This window comes from Rissa tridactyla, chromosome 7 (assembly GCF_028500815.1).
Source record: "Rissa tridactyla isolate bRisTri1 chromosome 7, bRisTri1.patW.cur.20221130, whole genome shotgun sequence".
Classification (NCBI taxonomy): domain Eukaryota; kingdom Metazoa; phylum Chordata; class Aves; order Charadriiformes; family Laridae; genus Rissa; species Rissa tridactyla.
Window position 1 is genome coordinate 16,913,932 of NC_071472.1, and position 22,141 is coordinate 16,936,072.

General features: G+C 49.6%; 1 long non-coding RNA gene across 1 annotated transcript; it reads left to right on the forward strand.

The window, feature by feature from the left end:
- The first annotated feature begins 9,563 nt into the window (after positions 1-9,563).
- Positions 9,564-21,902, forward strand: LOC128912396 (uncharacterized). Its single transcript, XR_008467619.1, has 3 exons — positions 9,564-10,119; positions 13,434-13,573; positions 21,191-21,902. It is a non-coding gene; the product is annotated as an uncharacterized LOC128912396 (long non-coding RNA).
- Positions 21,903-22,141: the final 239 nt, after the last annotated feature.

A 22,141-nucleotide genomic window follows, 5' to 3' on the forward strand; every position in this document is an offset into this window, starting at 1 on the left:
CTGCCCGGGACATGCGTGCCAGAAAGATGCACTGTGGCTAGAGCCACGTGGGAAGTGGGCATTACCTCTTGGGAAAGCATCTGAAACAGTCGACTAAGGATTTATCCTGAACTGGGGTGAAAATTTATTTGTGAATCCCAAACAATGTCTCTCGCGGAGCTGTGGGAATGTTGCTATAAAAGGCACGAAAGGCCCAGCTGTCTACGATTATTGTTTTGTTGTTAATTTTTAACAATGAGGGTAATTACCCATTGGAACAGATGCCCCCTGGGATGTTTGCTGGTCTTGAGTATTTAAACTATGAGGTCCTCTGAGCAGAGACGTGTCTAGGGCAAAGTGTATGTACAGCCCCGAAAACCGCAGCGCCTTCAGCCACGGCTTGTGCAAACCTACTGTCAGCTGCGCTGCAGCAGTCGGGGAGGACGCGTGTGGCCAGACACGCCGGCTCACCAGAGGGGTGTCAGCTCCCGCTGGGGTGGCAGTAAGTCTTAGGAAAACCTGGAGAGCTGGGTAGCCCTGAGCGCCTGAAGTCTTTCTCGATTTCGTCAGATGGATATTTTACAGCAGAACGACTTCAGTCAAACTATTTCTAGCCAGCCCCTAGCTAAGAACAATTAGTATTTGTTTTAACAGCGATTGAGGCTCTTAGGAAAGAGTTTCAACAGCTAAAGGATCAACCCTTGGTCACCAAGGGTGTGGTTTTCTTGTTTTTGCCTCCCTTTCTCCCCCTCAATAGACTTTTCAAGTGTCTTCTCTTTTAGGAAACCATTCTGGAGCAAATGGAGGCTCGCCAGTAAATTATATCTCAGGGCAGAAAAGCAATGCCAAGGCGGTCCGTTGATTTTGTAATGTAGAACACAGCCCCCTTGCCCTGCGTGCAGTCATGCACAGACTCCTTGGCATCTAATTAATAATTTGCAGTTAAGCAGCGGCTACTTCCTTGCATCATTTCAACGCGGTTGCCAAGTGGAAAATTGAAAAGCAGGAGAGAGCCAAAGAAACGACGACGACAACAACAACAACAACAAAGGTTTAAAGTTCTAGGAAATTTCACTATGTGAGGTCAAAATTCCTTGGGCGTTCAGGAGCTGGGCTGTTGGCTGGCAGGCGCCTCTAGTTAACATGGCAAAACCCTTTCTCTTCAAAGCCCTGCTCTCCTAAAGCACCTCCTGTTTGACTAGAGTTTCTCAGCCTTAAAATACGTGTGTGTTTGGGGAGGGTGAGGATTTCGGGAGAATGTGGGACTATGGCAGGTTGAAGAGAAGTTGAATGAGGGTTTTTCTCATGACTGGGGAGGTGACAAATGCTCTGGTGGATGGGGACCGGGAAGGAAGGATGGTGAAGCACAGCTCCCAGGACAGGGCTAGGAAGAGGACGGGGTGATGCAGCTAAGGGATTTGCAGAGCAGAGGATATCCAAGCATGGGCTTACAGCCAAGGCAGACCTAGTCCTAACTTTTCTGGACCTTGAGGAGCACATCTCACCATGAGCCTCTCCTCCCAGCCTGCCAGTCAGCAGTTGGAGTGTGTTTGGCCTGTTCATGGCACAAAAGGCCTTTCCTCTGAGTGGAGGGGTTTTTAGCACGGCCCTGTTAGAAAACAATAACAGTAATGTCTCATGAGTTAGGTTTTCCACTCTTTTATGCTGCTAGCCCTGGGGAAGAGCTGGGGCATGCAACATTGTTGGCACAGCAAGAAGTACCACAGCTATCAACAGCTGAACTGAGCACTTGGGGGTTTTTATGCTGCTTTATGCTTGAGGTTGTCAGAGACGTGAGGAGAAGGGGTCCAAGGGAAGGCTGGTGTTCAGAGCATCTAATGAGCTGTTTCTGCTTTGTCTGCCTTTCTTCTGTCTTCTCCTCTCCATGGAGGAAGCCTGTGGAGGCACGTGCTTCTAATTCTTCCCACTTACGGCTGCAGTAGTCTTCATGAGGTTGGCAGCTCCAGGATCTTTGCGGCTGGAGACTAGCAATTGTCTGTGGGAGGCAAGCATAGAAGATCAGCAGTCTCAAAAACATGACCTATGAGGAAAGGCTGAAGGATCTGAAGAAGGAAAGGCTTTTTGAAAACATTTTTTTTAAATGCATAAAAGATTTTGCTGTAAGGTGCAAGAGCCTCACTGGTTCTCTGTATAAGTGCTGGTTGAAACTGCAGCAAGAGAGATACAGGTTAGATGTTGGTGGCCAACATCTGGCCAAGTAGATCTGCCAACCTTACTTTGAGTCAGGGTTGCAGAAGAGACTTCCAGAGGTCCTTTCCAGCTTCAAAATTCTACAATTCTGTGATAGGAACAACTTCCCCACAATAAGCAAGGCCATGTAGTGATGAAATGAGGTGGTAGTAATGTCATCCCTGGAAGTTTCAAGTTGGACACCGGGGAAATGCTTGTCAGAAGTGGCTTGGGTAGAGCTGGCACTGTTTGAAGGGGTGAAATCAGACCGTTCTCCTGAGGTGCCCTCTGGCTTTGGGTTTAAAAACCAGCAGGTCCCACCTTTCAAGCACTGATGTCTGAGGGCATCAGGTTATGCATCCTTCATTTCTGCTTGAAGGATCTTGAGGCTTACAGATACCTGGCATAAGAAAAGGTAGGGGAACCTGGGAGGCTGAACGGTTTCATCAAGAAAAATGCTGTCCCCCCATGTTGACCCTCCTGGGTTGGGGGTTTTCTAGAGAGGGAAGGAACCAATAATGTGGATGACTCACGGCCTGTCTCTAAAAGACCCAATAACGCTGGGTTGAATCACAGCGAACATGGGCAGAGCTGCAAACAATACCCAGAAGTCTTGGCCTCCTTCCTCCACTCCCATTTCATGATTTTATTACTAAATCTAAACCTGGGGAGGTATGTTTAACAGTGCAAACATATCATCAGTCAGCTCTCTTCCTCTTTGCCCTGAGCCTTTGTACACGAAGCGACGATGGGGGGGCCTGTAGCTTCTTGCAGTTTCTTGCTTCTGTGGGATTCCCGTGGGCTGAGCGTGACTGAATGGCTGCGGTCCTGTGGATGAGAAATGCCTCACACCCTGCTGGCATCGAGAAAGGATTACTGTTCCCCTGCTTAATGCGTTTGTTTAATGCCCATTCCATGAGGCCGTTTCTCAGGCTGTTTTCCTTGCAGGATATGTCTCTGTGCGTGCAATTAGCCAAGAGACATTAGCTTAATGACTTGTGCGTGTCTGAGTTAGGCCTGGCCCCGTCTCAGATGGCTGCCTTTTCCCTCACCTTTCTCCTGTGTGGAGACTTTTAATTCTCTGCAGCACAAACTGCTCTGTCATGCTCGTCCTGGGGGCTGGATGTAGACAGCGTCTCTTGCTGGTCCCCAGCCAAAGAAACTCTGCTATCACACATAATTACCTCCTTGACTCATCATGACATTTATTGCCCTCCACCCCCTTTTTTTTTTTTTCAGTTGTTTTTGTTTTATAAGTTTGATTTGCTCTTTCAAAGCTATTGTTTCCAGCCCCGTATTCCCAGTGGCTCCAGAGGACTGCAGTGTATTCATGCAGGAATTACTGGGGTGGGCTCTGTGGTCTGTTTTGTGCAAGAGTTCAGGCTGAGTGATCATTTTGGTCTCTTCTGGCTGATTTCTGAGCTGATGGCTTAGGCAGAGGGAGAGAAATATCTGGCCAGCAGGCTGCATTGCTCAGGAGCAATGGTGTGCTTCACCAAAACATAAGTCATCAGTTCATTTCAATGAATTGATTGCCTTGGTCATCTCAAGTGGTTCACAGCAGCTGGCTGAGCAGTGGCTCTGGTAAGATGAAGAGGACACTGATCATACAGTCTCCTGAATAGTCCTAGTCCTAGAAGTTTTCAGGACTGCAAGAGCAGATCTTATAGGGAAATATCCCCCTGCCGTTCTTAACCATCAGTGATGGAGAAGCCATCAGTGAGTTGTGCCAATGGGTGATTCCTTTTATCAAGCTTATTTCTAGGCTGAATTTGTCCGGTTTTGCTGCTGTACCATGGACTGCATTATGTTTCTGTTTGCCAGGCTGAAGAGCCCCCTTCTATCCATTCTCTTCTCTATGTGCATAATTGTTGCCTCAATCAAGTCACCCTGGGGCTGTGTCATTGATGGGCTGAAAGGTTCATGTCACACTTTTAGATTTGAAGTTACATCTCTGAACTTTCCCCCTCCGTCTTTTGCTCTCAGTCATTTTCTCTCCCATATACTTCAGCCTCAGCTCCAAAACTCAGCCCAACACACATGTTTGCAGAGGGCACTGGTAAAAGACAGGCTCCTCTTTCCCTTTTCCTGGCTGGACTGAAGCTTGCGCTGGCTCAGCTGGCCAATTTCTCCTCTGGGTGCAAATGGACGAAGTTTCCACAGCCACCAGCGTGGAACTGTTTGCAGTGACCAGACCTGCACAACAACATTTATGGAAAGAACGGCAAGCAGATCTGGGTATGCTTGTGAGCATGGTTCATTTGAACCAGACATTGTCTGCCTAATGCCACCCCTGGCCCTTTCCTTAAATGTGGGGGCAGGAGGGATGCTGTACATTTTGGAGAGTAGTAAGTCACTTTATCTGCATCTCTGGCCTTGTGAAAGGTTTCATTTGGCCTGCAGCAGTGCCAATATCCTTTCCAGTTCCTCCTTCCCCACTCTCCTACCCAAAGGTAAGGTCCTTGCAAACATCACCTCCAGCTCACGCTGGGGAGAGACCTGTACTTGCTCCCTTAAAGGGAGCTGAGGAAAAAAGGGGTGTTTGGGTGGACCGTGGCAGAAGACTTTCTTCAAGGATTTCTCTTTGGGTAGGATGACTGTGCCATGGAGCCAGCTGTTTAGGAGAAGATGGTTTTAGATCCAGTCTGCAGTAACAGGAAAGTAAGTGACAAGTTCATATTTTTCATTGCTTTTCCTCACCAAATTGCACTCCTGTAGTAGATTTGGCAAGGCATCAGCTTCAGACTTGGCACCAGGAGGAAAAATTCAAATTAATTTACCTTATCCCTGCTTTAAAAACTACAAGATCTATCAGCTTATTGTCATCCTGGAAAGCACTGTGACATATCTCTTATTGCTGAATACATTGTTCCTGTTAAAAAGTGTCACTCATGCTGGTTTTTGACGTAGATGGATATAAATCAAATGCATTCCTTTCATCGATGCAATTAATGAGCAGAAGGTGTGGGGAAATTGTTAAGCTGTTGAATACTGGAAATTAAGGCCTTCAAGAACAACAACAAATCCCCATCTATAATGAAAATAGCAAAGACACATCAATCTTATTTAGTTAACTGGTTATAGGATGCAGGTTTCTTTACTGACAGTTTCAGGAAGAGTGTGACAGGGTAAGAATATAAGAATACCAGATCCAGTAGCTCCTATTGAACCAACCCCATGTGAACTATCTCATCAGACATGCTTAAAATTTTCTTACAGAAATTGTTTTTCTGCAATGAAAGCCAGTCCTTTTTGTGAAACTGAGCATTTCAACAGGGCACATCTCTCTCTCAGGATTTTTTTCCCTAGATTTTTTCATGGGAAACTGACCAAATAACCCCAACTCTGAGGTTATTTTCTTTTAAAACAAATTTATGTGCCTTTGCTGAAAGGCTTGGAGGTTTTGTTTCTTTATCCTAAACCTGAGAAACATGTTAAAAAGAGGTCAAGGATAGCGACGTTTTTTAGCAGGGAAAAGCAACAACATTTTAACAACCTTTCTTCCTGACCAGCTTGGCTATTTGTTCATTAAACAGCCTTAGTTAAAAGCCTTAGTAAGGAACAAAACTTTCACGCTCATGTGGCACCAAAGCCGCCTGCCTGGAAGGTCCCTCTAAAACAGTTCGGTGACAGTGTCAAAACCTTGCTGGTCGAAGCTGGCCAGCCTGACTCATTTAGTTGCCAAGTCCCGGGACCCAGGCCTTGGGGTTTTGGCCTCAGTGGGATTCATTTGCACAGAGGTGAGAAACCCCAGGTTGCCCATGAGCTCCAGTTTTTCTGCACCTCCAAGGGAAGGCGGGTGAGGATGGCTGTCCTGGGAGATGGGCAGGGAAGCCACCAGGAGTGCATGGGAGCAGGGTCTGGACTCTGGTCCTCATCTGTTCTGTGCATCTTCCTCCCACAGAAGGCATTGCAGATCACCACCATGCCCACTTGTCAGGGCTTGGTTTTCGTTGAGGAGGTGTGCTGGGGTTTGCTGTCTCTGGCTCTGCTTGCAAGCTCTCCCTGACCAAGCTATTCCCACAAAGAAAAATCCAGAAAAATCCCATGAAAAAGACTCTTAGGTCTTTCCCCTTTTAGACCTTGAAGACAAAACTCCATTTGGGCCTGTGGCCGTCTTTAAATAATTAGAGTTATGTCAAAAGCTGGGTTTATCCCTTCATTTATGGGACAAAACAGCCTGATATCTCTGCTTTTTAGGTCTTGCTGTAAAGCTTCACGAGAGCTGGATGTGGCTGGCTGAGCTAGTGTTGTGATTGGCGTCACTGCTGCCACGATGTTTTGGGTTATCAGTGAAGAAGTGAGCTCGTCAGATGCATACAAATGTACCAATGCGCAGGTAATTCGCGCTTCTGCAAACACCACGGGCCAGGTCACCCTGCTGCTGTTGGGTTTCCTCCGTCGGGCTCAGAGGGATGGAAAGGGTAAAACGGGTGCCCGGGCTGCAGCGAGCCAGGGATGGAGGCCAGCCGTCCCATGCACAGGCCTCCAGGGCTTTAACCTCCAGACCACAGTGCTCAGCTCCTTCTGAAAAAGGACAAAGCTGTTCAGCAAAATTGTGGAACTGGGAGACTTGCGGCCTGAAATGAGTCCAAAAGACATATTAACAGGCATGAGAGGCCTGTGATGAAATAGCTAAGGTATTAATGCAGCCAGAGGCTGGTAATGAATACAAGAAATGCCCACGTTTACCCAAGAGGTCCCAAAGGTCTCTTGTCCAGAACATTGTGATCCTTAAAGGAATCTTAAGAAAGTTAAATCATGGGGTTAAGGCTCCAAGAACAAAATCTGGGCTAGTGTGGTCTCTCAGCTGCTCTGACCTCTTGGCTGATGAGACCCTTTTTAGGAACTTTGTGCTTTTTAAAGAGCATGGATATTATCCTCTGGGGCTTGTCACCCAGAGCCCTGTCAGATGAGGGTGCCCCCTTATCCCTATGGATGGCATGAGTCTGCCACTGTGCCCCATGGCTGTGATGCAGGTAACAGCTTAATTCTCATTTTTCAGATGAGACTCTGTCACCCAGTGGCAGGGGAGATCCTGAACGCTCAGGTATTACCTGGCGATGTACAAAATGCCCTTCTAGTACTTTGCTGTCTCTCTCCATCTCTCGGCTGCTGGAGGAAACCTACGAGGTGCAGAGCATGGGCCGGTGCAGGCTAAACTGTTATCATCACAATTTGACCTTTGCTTCTTCTCCTTGTTGGCTTGTCTCATTATGTCTTTATTGCGCAGAGGGCCTGGAGATGGTCCATCAGGGCTGAGCAGCGTTGGGCTGCAAGGGAGCAGGAGATGGGAGATGGAGGCTGATGAAAGCAGAGAGTTGTTGGGTCGCTGAACATCCCTGGTGCTGGATATGATGCAAACACCATGGCAACAAGGAAACCAAAGCAGATTTGATTTTCCTCTAAAGTTAATTCTCAACCAATGACCATCTGACCTGTTTTTTGGAGGGGTTGAACCCACCTTTTAGGAGTCATTCACTGCAGTCAGGCACATTTTTGACTCATACAAGGGAGACAGTCCCACCATTGGTGTGGGGAGGTCCTGCCTGTCCCCAAGGCTGTACCCACACTCTTCAACCCATGTCTCAGTGTCCTTTAGTCTCTCTTTATCCCTGAGAATTTGTTCTTCTTTTGTATGTACTTCTGCCCATTCAAGATGCCCCAATGAGGAAGGGTGAGTGGAGGTCTTGTCGTACAGTACCGGACCCCTTGGCATGAAAACACCACCACACTGTCATTATTTTGTGCACCTGATGTGAGAGTCCTTACAGCCATTTTTTGCTTCAACCATTTACAAGCCCTGATTTTAGTCCAAAACAAGCTTCCTTGAAATAAAATAGTCATTTTCCAGTCTTCCTGTAGAAGCCAAAAGTATTTTAAGTTGAACTGGACTGGCCTAAACGCAGGGTGGGGAGGGAGTGAGTAGGTTGGGGACATTTTAATAATGAAAAGAAGAATGTGAAAGGAAGGATTAAACCGGGGGTTTTATGTGTATTTATTGAGTCAATTTATAAGGTGCCTTTTGCAAAATATCTTGAGCGCTGCATGAAAAACCACAAAGCAAAATATTTGAAAAATTTGGATGTGAAGCCAGCGTGTCCCAGCGTACAGCCAGGCAGCGGAGGAGAACCTGGCACCAGGAGCAGCTCTCTAATCACTAGGCACCAGCAGAAGACCTGTGTCTGTAGGCCAAGGCGAGCCGTCAAGGGAAGGATCTCTTCCTTCTGGGCCAGCCAGCCACTGGTGGGTCTCTGTGGGCAGCCTGGAGGTCATGGAGGCTCGGGCCATCAGATCTCCTCCAAGCAGAAAGTCCTTGGGTGAAGGACCTTGTCAGAGACAGAGTGACCCTGGCTGAGCCAGGAGGCTCGGAGGTGACCCATTGCAAGCCCGGCTGGTGAACACACAGTCCCCAGGAGTGGGGCTGCCCAGATGGGGAGCAAATTGGGGAGTGCAAATGCTGCTCCCCCTGAACTGCACAATCCCTGGCACTGCTGCCCCTGGACCGGTTTCAACAAGAGGCCAATTGACAGCCCGTTACAGTAATTTCACCTGGCCACGGCAAGAGCACAGATGTTTATGGCACGGTCTCCTTTACAGGTTTTTCTTGCTTGCAGTTGAAGGTCAGCACAAATGTTGACTCTGGCACCCTGATGGCATGTTCCCGTGAGACGTCCAGAACTTCCCCTTCCAGCTGCAGGGCTTTGCTCAGCCCTGCCCAAGGAGTGCCAAGTGCTGACCCAGGGCGGCTGCCTCCCAGAAATCTTTGGGAAGTGTGTGGGACACCTGTGTGGTGAGGAGCACTATAAAGAAAGCCGTTAACAAGAGTGCTTTGCAGTCACAGGTAGCTGGGTAAGCTCTTGAATGGTGGACTGCTTTTGGACAGGCATGTGAAAAATATTCTGTTGAGGGTTTAGCTGAATTAAAGAGCAGGTCAAGACCTCAGAACAAAATTGCAGGACCTCTATTATGCACCTTCCTCAATCTTTTTTTTTAAGGGTGGCAAGGAACTGAAAATGAGTAGAGCAGAAAAATGACCACACTGATTGCTTTGAGCCATACAAGACACATTTTTAGCACCGGCAGTGTAGTTAATTTCCTGATGCAGTATTTTTTCTGAAAATAGTTTACTATAATAAAGGAACACCATGCCCAGGGGACAGTGATTAGTCTGCTGTGCGCAAGGCCATTTCTTCAAGGGAGGAAGCATACTTGCAAGATGAGGTTTCATTGCAGGGAACACTGCTCACCAACATGCTGAATTAAACATATTTGAAGGTAGAACTGCGTTACAAATCTAACTTGTGCAGTATCTGCTGTGGCTCAGGCTGGGGGAGATGAGTGAGACAAAACAAAATGTTTTGTTGACTCATCTACAGATGAGTCAACAAAACATTGTGAGTGCGGTGGGCTTCATCACTTCCTTCTCTACAGTTGACTATTTGCCCCTTTTCTAAGGAGGAGGAGAGTAAAATACTTAAAAAACCAAGAACCTGCTCGTAAAACTACATCTGTTGGTAGTGAGGCCCCAGATAGGACCTCGCTCTGGTTTTAGCTCTTGCTTTTGTCAACTGACTGGAGCTCAAACTGCAAAGTAGCCCTTTGGCTGGCTGAGACAATTACGACAAATAATAAGGCTTTGGGCAAACCCTGTTGGGAAAGGGGTTTTGGATAGATGTCCCTGGAGAGGTGTCCATATTCTTTCAGGTTGGCTTCCCAGTGGGAAGAAGACCATGGTGAAGAGTCAGAAGTGCTCTAAACGTGACCCATTTTACTGATGTATGATCTGCCTGTCCATCTGTCTGTCCCAGGCTTGGAACAGAGGTGATAACAAGAGTTATGAAGCCCAAACTTTCTGTTGGGATCCTGAGTGAGAAGCATGGGCTGATGCACCTACATCTTGGTGTGATAAAGACAGCATCACCTGGCTTTCTGTCGCATGGTTTTCAGGTATTATTTATAGAATCATAGAATTGTCTAGGTTGGAAGGAACCTTTAAGATCATCAAGTCCAACCATCAACCTAACGCTGCCAAAACCTACCAGCTAAGAGCAGAGCTGATTTACAGCCTGATTTTTTTCAGAAATATGTGTGTGTGCCCAAAGGTGAGAGGTACTTGTGTGGAAGATGTTAGAATTGGCACTGCTGCAAAGCATTGCCGGAGGAGCTGGTTTGCATGCAGGAGGATTTGACCTTGAACTTTCTCCTGCAGTTCAAGCCAACATCCTCTACCCCCTAGGCCTGAAAAATGTTCCTCCCCCTTGTTTTAAAAATACACTTGTTATGTCTAATGCTTCTGGCCAGAGCAGTGGTACAGACTTTACCCGCAGAGCTATGCGGGTCAGGGGTGGGGGGTGATGTGATTTGTGAGTGGCTTTAGCTGGGCTCACTGAAGTCCCCAGTGCAGTTACACCAGCAGAGCTGTTCTGTCCTGGGGACACTTTATTGCCGTCCCAGGAGACGGTGGCTCTATTGTCCCAGTGTGAAGTAGCCCTGCAAGACTTTCTGGGCTTGCATTAGGCTGTGGCAGCCATGCTGCCAGTTCAAGAGTGGGTCTGAAAGCAGATACCTAGAGCCCTGACCTGCTCATGTTCAGAGGACCTGCCAAAGGGCTCAGGCTCTGGCTGTCTGTCCAGGACTGGAGCGATGTCTCTGATCCACCCAAGTGTTCATGTACGAGTGATGTGGCTAGCAGATGAGACCCATTTTGGGGACAAGCTCAGGTAGAGTAGTCATGTCCCCTGTGATCCCGTGAGCTAGGTACAGGACAGGGCATGGACAAAAGTGGTGATGGAGAAGGTTTGTCTCCCTGTGCTCTCAGAGCCGGGTGCAGGGGTTGCAGCCAGACTGCCTGGTCCCCAGCTAGAGCATCCCAGCACCCAGGCCCAGCTGCAGACTGGTTCTCCTTGGGATCACGCACACGAACTCCTCCACCCTGGCTGTCGGGTTTTGTGGGGGAGAGCAGAGGCCACTGCCAGTTGCCCAGGGTGAGTCACGGAGTGTAACCTCCCCCCCTCCCCAAGTCAGTCTAGACACAGGGAAAGTCCAGCTGCCTGTAAAGGCCCCATCCCATCGACTTCTCAGCCAAGCTGCGCTGTCCTGGCTGGCTTGGGTAATTTGGAAAGGACTCCAGTGGAGGACTTGGCAGGCTGATCTCTTGCAGCTCTTCCCAGTTCAGACCAATGTGGCGAACTGGTTTACCGAGCACTTTGTTCTGTTCTCTCCGCTTTTGCCCTTCTTTGAGTAATGACTGTGTTTGTTGGCAAAATGGCAATGTGCATGAGATGATGCCCTTTGTCCTCATGTGAGAGGTTACCATCATGCTGGAATGGGAGCATCTACTTGCTTTTGTGGGAGAAAAGTGGGTGTAGGGGACAACCATGGCGATTTTGCAAGCAGCAGTGCTGGGTATAGGAAGCCACATGGTGGGGTCCCATCTCTGCCACACCAGCGTGGGTTTTCCTGTGAATTCCCAGCAGCTGGGGAATCTGCAAGGCGTCCTGAGAAAGACTCTACCTGTTTGGGTGGGTGCAGGCGAAGGAGCGGATAGCACGGCGCCGCGTGGATCATGCTGAGCTTGCTATCAAACCTCTCCAGGTCCTTACCACTAGCGTTGATTTTTTTCATGTGAATAGTTTGTCTAGGCCTGACATTTTCCCACAGACCATGATTTAAACCTCGTGGGAGCTCATGTGCAGGCTGCTGGTGGTGTGTGTATACAGGAATCCTGGCCGGCTCCCATGCAGCTCCATGCCCTGACCTGTCCCGTGAAATTAAGAGAAGTAGAAGCTATTTCCTAGCAGATCTTTTGTGTTTATGCTCTGCTGGGTCGGGCTGGCCCACAAAAGCCATTGGGCTGTTTCTGCAGTGGCTAAGCGGCTGGAGGAGTTTGAAAGCTGCACGTCTTCCCACAGCGTCAGCTCTCTCGTCTCCACGGGGCAGGGCAGTTCTGCTCAGACCGAAGGATGGCAGTACCCTCCTGACATCCACCTCTTGCTCTTCTGGGCATGTCAATGCAACACTTAGGGAGCAGTGTTAATCTTCTTCAGGAAGACAGACACACAAATCTTGAGAACCTCAGCAACAAAAAAAGTCTTGTTTCATCGAGCCATTGGACAATTCAGAGAGGTCCAAGTGGCAAGAGGAAGATGTTTCTTCTTTTTTGAACTCACCCTCCATCCCTTTCTGTACCCAGTTCCTATCTCTGCAACGGCTTACGTGTTCAGCTTTCCCCTGCCCTCTCCCCTTGCAGTTCCCAGTGCATGCAGCCCTACAGAAATGCAGCACTGGTCTGTAAAAGAGCTGCCTTAAACCCCGGCACTCTGGATATCTGGCTGGGCTCGCCGAGCGCCTGGCATCCGGCAGAGGGCAAGCGAGCTAAGAGAGCAATCCTGGCCCTGCGATCTCTCCTGCGCCGCTCGCATCAGGCCCGGAGCGGCAAATTCAGCCAATTGCTCAGGAAAGATCCTTTGGGATTGTTTTGGGCTCTCAGCAGACAAGATCGCATTATCCAACCCATTTTTTTCCCCTCTTCACCTGGCTGCGTCTTGCCATTTCTCCTGACCAGTAACACCATATGTTATTCTTTGCTACGCTGGTGTCCTGATTGGTATCTTATATTCAAACTTTTTAGCTATCTCCCAGCCTTACTAATGCGGACAAGTGCAAGAAGTATTTTTTGTCTTTTTGGTTTTTTTGTTTTGTTTTGCTTCCTATGTCTCTTCCTGCTGTTTTGGAAGACATCTTCCTCTTTTTCTTCGTCTACTTTGCAGCACAAGCACCTGGGTCTTGAAAGCTGATTCCCTGGAAGAGCTGCTGTTTCCCCAGCCTCCCTATTACAAGCAAAGAGCAGTTCTGCCCAAGCTGTGCACAAACATTGCTCAAATTGTGCCTGCTGCTCCTTTACAGCTACAGTGCACCCCTACATTCACATTGTCACCTGTTCCAGCTGGCAGTCACACAGTCCTACGTGCTGCAGGACAGGAGAATTTTCCTAATCAAGTTCCCTTCTTTCCGGGGATGTGCACCGTTCACCCTTAGACCTGGCTGAGGTTTGAGACTAAAACCAGCAAGTTTGAAGTGAAGCAGATATTTCTGTCCCCCCTTTTTTTTTTTGGGGGGGGGGGGCGGGGGGGATGCTTTCTCTTTATTCTCAGGACAATTCAGTGTGTGTGCATCATCAAAGTGATTTAAAGTGTGGTTCAAGTCTCAAAAGATGCTGCATAAAACCAGCACCAGTAGTTGTGCATTTGCTTCCTTTAAAGGGTCAGAATTGGGCTGTACTTGCTTCAAGCACGAAAGTCAAAAAAGCTGGAGGAAATCATGTACTCCTTTGCCTTTGGATGTCCATAGGGCACAGGCTCCTGGTTCTCTTCGGCTTCCCTGAAAAATCCCAGCGATGAAGGTAAGTAGGCTATACTCCAGCCCACAGCTGTTCTGGTAAGTAAAAAAGTGAGTAACGGGTTTATTGCCGAAGGGAAGGGCTGTGTTTGCTCTTCACTGCGTCCCATACACCCCTGCAGCCACACCAGCAGCGCCCGCCGGGACTGAGTTGACCCACGGGAGAGGCGGATGCTGGAGGAGAAGGATGGATCCAGCACGGAGCAAGGAAGTGGATTAGCAGGTTCTGGCTGTGTGGCTATCCCAAAAGCCAGGTTGTTGCATAGGGTTTGGGGAAGTAGATTTGCACCCTTGGCTTCAGAGCCGGTGGGTGAGGGAGGAGAACCTGTATTTGCAGAAGGCTCGTTAGAAAACAGCTCTCTTTGGTGGAATGGGTTTCATCTGGAGTCCAGAAAGACAATAAACAGGAATGACATTTTTATAGAGCTGCTTTGCAGAGTGGGGCTGCGCTTAAAATCCAAATTTAGTTGATTTGAGTGGGATCATCCTTGGCTTTAATGTCCACTTGCTTTCAAAGCAATGTGATAGTGCTTGGCTCATGCAGCCTTAACGTCCAGGCAAACCCGTGATCTGGATCCCTCCTGTGATCTTCCTAAAAGCCTCCTGCCCTTTCGCTGGGCTACGTTGGTGCTCGTGCTTTGAGCCCTTAGCTGTAGCGTTTTTGTGAAGGGTTAATTAGCAAGCTGTATTCTGCAGCAGAGATGACTTCATTTTAAGGTTTAAGTAGCTTTGTATGGCAGGCCAGTAAAATATTCTTGGAAATAGATACAGAGCTATAAACCTAAAAATCACGCTCTACTGCTGAGTGAGACACCAGAATCTTTAATGAAAGGTCTGGTTAATAACTAGCATGTGATAGCAGGCGATGAGGAGAGGCTGCGGGCTGGGTTTGTTCAACCTGGAGAAGAGAGAGCAAGAGCTAATTGCTGTATTTGACTCTCTAAAGGGAGGGTACAGGGAGGATGGAGCAGGTCTCTTCTCAGAAGGGTGCCACAAAGGGACAAGAAGCAACATGCACAAGTTGCTGCGAGGGCAGTTCTGACTCTAAAAAAAAAAGGGAAAAAAGTTCACAGGGAGAATGGTTTAGCCCAGAGAGGCTGTGGGATCTCTGTTCTTAGACATATTCAAAATTGGACTGGACAAGGCCCTGAGCAACCTTTTCCAGCTCTTGAAGGGGACCTCTGGAGGTCTCTGGCCCAACCCTCTGCTTTGCACGGCATCTATTTGCTCACGGGGGGTGGGGAGGAGGCAGGAGGTACTGGTTTGCAGGGTCACCAGGGGACCTTTTCTTGAGGGGGAAGGAATATAGAGCCTTGGGCAGTGGTGCCTCATCCCTGTTGCTTTTGTCATGCATTTTCTTTGGTAGGGTGTTCGTGTCAGCAAGGAGTGGGAGAGCTTGTTAGTCCAGCTCCTTCCGTGTAACAGGAATCCGCGAGGGTCCAGAGGGAGAAGCCAGAAATGAGCGGTGGTGCTTGGGCAGAAGGTCCTGGAAGACGTCTTGCCTGTGGGCTGCGTGTCACTGCTTGCGTTCACAGGCCAGTACATATACACATGCTGAAGAAAGGCAGAGACCTGTTGCCATGAGAGTGTCCTGCAAGGGGAAAGCCACCTGCCTGGCTGCCTCGGCAGGGCTGCACCGCTGCAGGAGGGCTCACCCCCTTACCTTGGAGTGAGGTCATCCAGATCACCTCCTCCCACACCTGCCTTGACAGGGAGAGCACTTTAAAGCATATGATTAAATATTCTGAGTTGAGGCCCTGTTTTCTGCCAGCATCTTGGTTAAGTACCGTTATCGGTCAAGTGGCTGTGACACTCTCCAGAGATGTTCATCTGTAACTGCAAGAAGAAAAGGACACTTTTATACAGGGTTGGTTCCTCCGTCCTTCTCCTGTGCTGTTGCTGAGGAGGGCAAGGAGCTGTGTCTGGAAGCAGAAAGACAGAGCTGGTGTGGCCCCAAGATGCCCTACGAGTGGTCTCTGTCTTTACCATGAGCAGGGACAGAGGTGGGACAGAGCTCATCTGAGGCCAGGGGAGCCGTGGGGTGAGGACCTGTTTCTGCAAGATGCTCTGTCCCCTCAGCTCTTGGCTGCGTCTCCCTCTGCGTCGGCCATATCTTCAGAAATGAGTCAGACACAGGACCAGGGAAATGGGACTGGGGAAATCCTCTGTTTTAGGAGTTGGTAGGGGGTCAAAGGCAGCACAACCCCACGTATTCCATAGTCCCGGAGTAGCTCCCGTTCCTCAACAGCCAGGGCTGTTGTAGGGGCTTGGGGTTTCCTTTACGTTAGAGGTAAATATCAGTGCACCTTCAAATACTCTTGCCCTAGGAGAACCCTGTGCTCTGGGTTAAGATTTGAATGATCTGTCTTGTCCCCAGCCAACACTAAGAAAGACTGTTCCCTGTATTTTTTCCAGTACTTGTTTTATTTGTCCCAGGAGACAAATAAAGTTACTTCCCTGAGGAGGCTTTGACACAGGCAGCTAGAGAGCAGCAGCTGGAGTCTTTTCTTGATATGTAGTCACACCGCACTTTCCTTTCCTTCATCCTGTTCCATCCAAGCACTTTCCGTGGGCTCGTGTAAGCAATCCCTGCTCCTCCTGGGGCTGCAGCCCCTTTCCACTCCATTCCTGCATGCAATGTTGTTACTCAAAGCAGTATCCCAGCGTGGTGCCTAGGAAAGAGCTGTTTTCTCTCCTGAGTAGGTTCTCCAAAGCTGTTATTACTTTTCCAACAGCAAATACAAAGCAAGTGGAAATGTTGGCTGATGCCGCTAATAAAATTCTTAAGCATCTACGTGTGCTTTGAAATGCTTTCATCCTGCTGCCCTGCTCAAGGGGTACCAGACACCGAGGGAAAGCCTGTCAATGTAAATGTCAAAGGGATCTTTGGGTTCTCTTATTTGTCAGGGGGATCCTGCCCGTTTCCTAATCCCACTGAGTCATGGGGCTGGGAGGCTGTTCCAGCCCTCTCCAAGAAGCCAGACCCTCCAGCATCTGGACTCCCTGGAAGACAGGGATTTTTAATCTAACTTTTATCTAGGGATCTAAATCCCCATGGAAACCAGGGAGCACATCGGAAGGCTCAGTATGTGTAAGCAACGTGGTGGCTTTTACGCCCAGGCATGTGAGTTTGTGGGAGCACTCCTACCACTGAAAGGAAATCAGGGCTGAGCGGCCTGGAGATGGAAGGTCTCTGAGGCCAGAGGAGCAGGTCCTCAGGGAAGAAGCTAGGGCTTGTTAGCCACCAAACCCAGAGAGCATTAATCCCCATGCCCTATATGTTGGGGCTGGGATTTTGTGATGCCTGAAAAGGTGCTGAAGTTTTAGGGTCCTTTGCAAAGAGTTCTCCTTCTTCTGATTTCCTGAGGACTGCAACTGGGAAACTGTAAGACAGGAGCTGTGGGTAGTACCAAGTCCTTTAGCTACCCGAGGCCCACTTCACACAGAGATTTGTTTAGAGTAGGAATATTTCTGCAAAGATGCGCTGCTACCTTGGAATGAGATAAGGCTCTTCCTTCCCCTCCCTTGGCTACACCTCCTTCATCCTTGCCCGGTCCCCTTCCAACAGCAATTAACCCTGGTCCCTGCTGAAGTCAAGGACAATCTCCACACAAATGCTCTCTGCTCTTGTTTTATCATCCCTATAAGCCAAGTCACTCTGCCTGACAAGTCTAGGTCAATATTTAACCCTTTTTGCATCACCTCCTCCTAGTCAGCTGCTTGGTTTCAAACTGCCTTGTACACCTGGGACTGATGAAGGCATCTTTGAGGGATGGTTAGGGATGAGCAAGGAGTTTGGCTACTGAGGTGTCCAAATCCACAAGCCTCTGCTATCTATGGCAACTGCAGACCAGGCACACTTGTGGCACCCTGCCTCCCTCCCCAGCACCCTCAGCAAAGTGTGGTGGTGACTGGGAGATGGGAAGGCACGAAGCGGTGGTGGTTTTCAGGCTCAGGGGCCAGGTGCTTCGTGCCTTCCAGCTAATGGGTGGGTTTAGCTCTGCTAATCTCTAATCAGTGCTGGAGAAACCTAAACAAACTAGCTGGGACCACTCCAAAGCAGCCCTAATTACTGGATCGGGCTCATAGATAATGCGTTTAGGGCTGCTCTAAAAACATCTCAGATAGGGTAAATGTAAAGAAAGTGGCCTATAATTGACCCTTCTGCTGACATCTGAACTCTGGCTGGGCTCACGCACCTGGGGAAAGCAATTTGATGATGGAGAGGGGGGCTGGGTGGGTTCAGACCTACCTCTGAGCGTGACCCACAGAGCAATATGCAGCAGAGCTGCAGGAGGGGATCACAGCTGCAGGACCTCGTGGTGTGCCCATGCTCCTCACACCTGAGCAAACCAAGCTCCGGAGAGCAAGTGCTGAGGGGAGCATGAAACGTGCTGGATGAGTTTTGATGAGGGGGAAGGACAAGAGACAGAGGTGTAACCGCAGGGCAAAGGAAAGCGAGCCATCATCAGGGGCAAAGGCTGGTGGGCAGGGACCGGCAGAGGGTGTGCTGGGCAGGGCGTGCAGCCACCCAGGCGGGTGCAGCTCTGTCCCTGCCTCGTGCTGATCGACCGCCGATTCCTCCAAGTGAGAAAACATGAGCTTCATTTCAGGTGGGAACCATTCCCGCGTCCGCGTTCAACCCTTCTGCTGACCGAGCCCCATGGGTGGGCAAAATTTGGTCTCCCACCACTTGAAACTGCTCCATCCTGCATACCCTGGCAGAGCCAGGTGAGGCTTGCAGCAAACCTCTGGGTACCTAACCCTGGGGAGGAAGAAGAAGAGGTGATGCCAACATAGCGTCAACAGAAACACCACCTTATTTCTGGGCTATTCTTTTATTTCTGGGCTATTCTTTTATTTCCTTGAAAGCTTGGCATTTCCAGTGGGATCGCCTTGGGGAGCAATTAGCACTGTGGGCAGGCTGGCTCAAAGGGGTCTTGCGGTGCCTCCCCCCCTCCCTGCAGTGCCCTGTTCAGCTGGCCCCCACCACCCCAATTCGGTGGCTGAAGCTGCTCAACTGGGGTGTCTGGAGGCAGGTTAAGTTTCACCCTCCCCAGGGGGCCAGGCAGTGTGGGGCTGGAATGCCGGGGAGCTACGGTCCTAGGAAGCAGGTAGAGGGGGGGACAGGGAGTCGTTTCGCAAATGCCAGTGTAGGGAAGGGCAGCTGGGCTTGTGGGTGAGGTGGGTTTTCCTTCCAAGTGTGTGCCAGGGGGGAATCCGGCCCCCAAAGCTCTGGCAGCGTATTTGGTGCTTGGTCTGCTGCTGAGGGGAAAAACACGTCGGCCGGCAAGGGCAGGGCATCACCCGGCACCACGAATGCACACGTGTCTCGTGAAGGGACTCGGCACCTCCACAATTGGAATTTTAAGGCTATTTTGTTCCTTTTGAGGTGGAGATCGGGGTCCTCCCTGCAGAGGACAGGAATTGAGGCAGAGCTCCTGCTGCCCCCGCTACCAATTCACCCTGACCTTGGGCACATCCCCCTGCCTGGGGAAGGATGGGGCCAGGGGCTGGGGGGGGGGAAAGGCAGACCCCTTGCTGTCCTGCCCTGCTGCGCTTCGCCGTGCGCCGGTGGCAATCCCCAGGTCCCAGCCCCTCGGCAAACCTTTACTCATGACTCCAGGGAGAAAGAGAGATGCTGGCCACCAAAGACTCACATCGGGCCCAGTACTCATCCTCGCAGCCTTCCTCCTCGCAGCCTTCCCCTTCCTCATCACCTCACCCTGCCAGCGCTGGGACGTGGCGGGGCTTTCTGCAGCACTCATCGTAAAGCACTCTGGGTCAGTCTCTTGAAAAAGAGGCCTTTAGAAATAAGACTGTTTCATTCTTCTTTCCTCTGCCCTCCCCGCCCCCCCCACCCCCCATTACCCACCGAGCTAAAAATGAGGGAAAGAAAAATGCAGGGGGACACATTGTTTTTTTCCCCCTCCCCCCCCAAAACCTGCAGCTGTAAAATGCTTCTTAATCATTGGAAGCAAGAGGATCTCTGTGCTGGGCCTCCACTTTTTGTTTGTGAGTTTATTTTTCCTAATTCATCCCTGACAAAGGACAGAGCCATAAAAGAATCGACCAGCACGTCTGTGGGAAAAAACTGCCCTGAAAAGGGTCGGAGGAATACTGTAGCATTTCCAAACAATTCCAAGGGCTAAAGCCTCTGTTGAGATGCAGCTTCAGCTATAACTTGCCTTTCTAGGAACAAGCCTACATCTGTTTGGCAATGCCATATTTTGTAGGGTAAAATAAACCCTTGAGAACAAACAGGCCAGCTTATCCAGAGGGGTAAATGCCTGGGAACAGAGCTCACTTGTTAATCCTAAAACTGTCAGCAAAGACCCACTGGAGAAATTATAGCTGGCCATGGGCACTCAAGCTGTTTTCCCTCTGCCTCCCCGCCTCCCCCCAGCCCCACAACAGCTGTAAAATCTTCTTTATTGTTCTGCTGGAGTTGGAGAGCAGCACAGAGGGGTCTCCCGGCCGAGGGCTGGGGAACATCTGACCCATTGTATCTGCCCCGGCGTTATTGCTTCGGTGGCGGACAAAGAAAATGACGGCGATAAAAGGAGGAGAACAGCCCGAGCACCTCCTAAAGAGGCATATGAACAGGAAATCCTGGCTCGTTCCCACATCTGAGCTGCGTACGGTTCCTTTCCCTCCAGGATCATTATGTTTAATGTCCTCCTGCAATTCAGGCAGCTGAGCCGACAGAGCCCCTTCCCTCCCCCTCCTCTCCCCCTTCCCTTCTCTCACCAGATTTCGAGCCCTCCCTGTGGAAAAATGGTTCGCGCGCAGGCAGCCTACACAATGGTGCTCATAAGGAATTTGCCCCTGCCAGAAGTTATTAATGGCACCCCAGTAAATGCCCCCAGCAAAACGGGCCCCTGCAAGCATCAAGTGCGTGTTGAAAAATCGGGTTTAAATCGTCCCTTGGGGAATGACCTATCGGCCACCTAAAAAATGCAGGATTGGTTCCCTGTATAATTAAGTTCAGGCCATCTCTCGTGCTTACACAGGCAGAAACCCAGATGTCAGCTTGGTACGAGTCAAAGCGCTGGGCTGCTTTTAAAGCACCAGGAGAAGACAGACCGCGGGGGCATAACATTTGCCACTGGAAGAAAACCTACTTTGAATACTCGGAATATTTAACTGACTGCAACAGATAATTAGCCAAACCCTCTTACGCCTCCAAATATAGATTCATTAGTCATATGAAAATATCTCATTGGAACCAAATGTGAGTCATTAGTGAAGTCAATGGCAGATCATAAAAAAGGTACCGAGAGCCTCCTTCCCCCCATCCCCGAGACGTCGTGAGAGTGCGGTGAAAATAATTCGCTCCATTTTCTATCGAACATCTGCTGGCAAATCTGTTTTAAAGGGAGGCTTTTGAGGGGCTGTCTGTGTGCTGGGCTGCGCATCCCGTTTTCCCACTTTGCGATTTGTGGGAGTAGCGAATGCAAAGTCTGTGCTGGGCTTTTTTATAGATATATTTTACATTTCTTTTGTCTTCTTGAAGAGATTTCCTTGCGTCAGGCTAAAATTCGGGTTCTGTAATGCAAAAGGGGATTTTCATAACGTGAAGTGGAATAAAAAGATCTTTGTTATTTGCTTCTAATTTCAGGGGAACATTTTTGTCGGCTTGGAGTTTCGGAGTCCCCTACACTCAGAGCAATGAGTGCTGCTGCCACAGGGACCCCAAAACTAACTGGATTCCTCCAGAAGTGAGATGGGGAGGGCTAAAAATCACCGCCCAGCTTGAGCGAGGTGCAAACAAGCAATGGTACATTTTATAAAGTAAAGCAAATGGGCAGCTCGTCTACCACAAGGTATCCGCAGCGTGAGGGCAGCCGGAGAAAGAGTCCATGCTTGATTAAACCCTTGTAAAACCTGAGTTATTGCTTGGGAAGACCCAGGAACTGGGATGGGACCATGTGCTTGGTCCCAGGAGGTATCGCAGGGATTTCACGGAGCGTGCTGAACGCCGCAGACTGTCGTCCCACCCTGCGCTGGTCGATCCCACAAACAAACATGTTGTTGTATAACTCCAGGGCCATGAGTAATCCCGTGCCGAAAGTTGTGCCGCGCGAGTCATCAACAGCAGCACTTTGCATTTTTCTTAATTTCAAAAAAGACCCAAAAACAAAACAACAAAAAACTGCAGCAGCAAATGTTAACTTTACGTGCCTCAAAGCTGACATTCCCGCAGCTGAGGGAACTCCGGCAGCCTCGGTGCCTGGCTTTAACCACATAACCCCACAATGATGTTCATGAAGTTTTCCAGCTTCATTAGCTCGGCTGTGTTCCCTTGGCTTTGTTGTTACTATATTTTACAAATAAAAAAAATCAGTCACCTCTATGTAATACCCCCTACACTTAATATCCTCTGGGTAGCCCGTGACAGCCGGGCAATAGGGAAAGGAGTGTGGTAGGGTGTGAAATGGGGATTTCACACCAAAACCCCAAAGCCTGGAGAGCTCTGCCTCTGCACCCCGGCTTGTACTCTGGCTTTCGGGCACCCCCGTGGGGCAGTGCTGCAGAGGAGGGACTGAGCCCGTTGCGCGAGGCTTTGGTC